Source organism: Tetranychus urticae, unplaced genomic scaffold (genome assembly GCF_039701765.1).
Source record: "Tetranychus urticae isolate SD_2017Ah unplaced genomic scaffold, NJAU_TeUrti_SD_1.0 Scaffold_4, whole genome shotgun sequence".
NCBI classification, from domain to species: Eukaryota; Metazoa; Arthropoda; class Arachnida; order Trombidiformes; family Tetranychidae; genus Tetranychus; species Tetranychus urticae.
Window position 1 is genome coordinate 662501 of NW_028315836.1, and position 2500 is coordinate 665000.

The following is a 2500-nucleotide window of genomic DNA, read 5'->3' on the forward strand; positions in this document are numbered from 1 at the left end:
AACGGCTACCACATCTAAGGAAGGCAGCAGGCGCGCAAATTACACAATCCCAGTACGGGGATGTAGTGACGAAAAATAACAATACGGGACTCTATTGAGGCCCCGTAATTGGAATGAGTACAATTTAAATCCTTTAACGAGGATCTATTGGAGGGCAAGTCTGGTGCCAGCAGCCGCGGTAATTCCAGCTCCAATAGCGTATATTAAAGTTGCTGCGGTTAAAAAGCTCGTAGTTGGATTTCAGTCGAACCTATGGGGTCCACTGATTAAAGGGTTAGATGGTGATGTTAGGTTTCTTGCTTGTGTCTACGGATGCTTGCTTGAACCTTCATTCCTCTTTCCTGGTGGTTACATTCATAGTGTTTAGACAGAAAATTGCTCGATATTTGCTATCAATGCTCTTTACCGAGTGTTGATTCAAGCGATCGAGACTTTTACCTTGAAAAAATCAGAGTGCTCAAAGCAGGCGTCCAAAACCTCGAAAGAGGTGCCTAAAAACGGTATGGTCAACCATCTATATGATGCGTACCACTACCTTAACTTGAATGATCTTGCATGGAATAATGGAATAGGACCTTGGTTCTATTTTGTTGGTCTTAAGAATCCAAGGTAATGATTAAGAGGGACAGACGGGGGCATTTGTATTGCGGCGCTAGAGGTGAAATTCTTGGACCGTCGCAAGACAAACTACAGCGAAAGCATTTGCCAAGAATGTTTTCATTAATCAAGAACGAAAGTTAGAGGTTCGAAGGCGATCAGATACCGCCCTAGTTCTAACCATAAACGATGCCAACCAGCGATCATTCTGAGTAACTAATTTCATGACTCGAATGGAAGCTTCCGGGAAACCAAAGTTTTTGGGTTCCGGGGGAAGTATGGTTGCAAAGCTGAAACTTAAAGGAATTGACGGAAGGGCACCACCAGGAGTGGAGCTTGCGGCTTAATTTGACTCAACACGGGAAAACTCACCCGGCCCGGACACTGAGAGGATTGACAGATTGAGAGCTCTTTCTTGATTCAGTGGGTGGTGGTGCATGGCCGTTCTTAGTTGGTGGAGTGATTTGTCTGGTTAATTCCGATAACGAACGAGACTCTAGCCTACTAAATAGACTTGCAGTTTACACTGCAGTACTCCCCCTTAGTCAACCTGTGGGTGGTAGTATCTCTTGATGGTTTCGGCTGTTGAGGGCTCTGCTGCTATTAGCCTACAGAATTGGCTAGGGTAAGGATGCTGTAGCACTGTAAGGACTTCTTAGAGGGACAAGCGGCGCTCGCAGCCGCACGAAACAGAGCAATAACAGGTCTGTGATGCCCTTAGATGTCCGGGGCCGCACGCGTGCTACACTGAAGTGGTCATCGTGCATACTGTTTCCTGCTCCGAAAGGAGTGGGTAACCGCTTGAACCCATTTCGTGATGGGGATTGGGCATTGTAATTATTGCCCATGAACGAGGAATTCCCAGTAAGCGTGAGTCATTAGCTTGCGTTGATTACGTCCCTGCCCTTTGTACACACCGCCCGTCGCTACTACCGATTGAATGATTTAGTGAGGACTTCGGACTGGTCAATCCAGACCATTGGGAAACTAGTGGTCGGATTGTGCTGGAAAGATGTTCAAACTTGATCATTTAGAGGAAGTAAAAGTCGTAACAAGGTTTCCGTAGGTGAACCTGCGGAAGGATCATTAACGTATTACCCTCTTATTATAAGAGAAATACAACCTTCAAACAATCAAACACTCTGCATAGTGATATTGTAGATGCTAATATGGTGAATGCAATTGAATTGTATTTGCATTAGAGTCGCAATTGTGAATGTTTATTGCAAACATTTAGCCATTGCAACATGATTCTAATTTGCATTACATTCGTTCATTCATACATCCATCTTTCATTATCCAATGCAACAAAGAGTGAGGGTTATCTAACGATAGCCATAATTTCTTTTGCAAAACAATTGTAGTTTATAATGAAAAGCCTGTCTTGCTACATACTTGGTACCTGATCAAGTCTTCAGCTTATGCTGACGGCAAGGTTTAAAGAAGGAAGTTTTACACTTCTTCGCCTAACTAAGTAAAGACAACTATGGTTTTTATAAACTGCATACAATTGTTTTCAAACCCTCTCAATGCAGATTTAGGATACTTATTAAAAGTCCCACGGTGGCAAAGATACATCTTCAAGCGGTGGATCACTCGAATTACCAATCGATGAAGAACGTAGCTAGCTACGATAATCGGTGCGAATTGCAGGACACGCCGAGCACTTGAGCTTCCAACGCACATTGCGGCTTTCGGGTCTTTTCCGAGGTCACATCTGTCTGAGAGTTGAGATGTAAAATAATCAACAAAACACTTGCATACTACCATATATGCATTGTTTTGAGAGGATTGTATATTTATATGCATGAATCTTGATGTTTTATTCCTTTTCTTAATTGCAATTCGTTGCAATTTAGTAAGGAGAATCTCAAATCTACTTGTTTCACATGATAAATTTTGT

General features: G+C 42.8%; 2 non-coding genes across 2 annotated transcripts in view; both read left to right on the plus strand.

Annotated features, from left to right (window-relative positions):
* LOC149093008 (small subunit ribosomal RNA) overlaps positions 1-1686 on the plus strand; it is a 2170-nt gene extending 484 nt beyond the window's left edge. Inside the window, exon 1 of the ribosomal RNA XR_016200375.1 lies at positions 1-1686. This exon is cut by the window's left edge and continues 484 nt beyond it. This is a non-coding gene — a ribosomal RNA (small subunit ribosomal RNA).
* Positions 1687-2173: 487 nt separating this feature from the next.
* LOC149093009 (5.8S ribosomal RNA) lies at positions 2174-2328 on the plus strand. The gene has a single exon (XR_016200483.1). It is a non-coding gene; the product is annotated as a 5.8S ribosomal RNA (ribosomal RNA).
* The last annotated feature ends 172 nt before the right edge of the window (positions 2329-2500 follow it).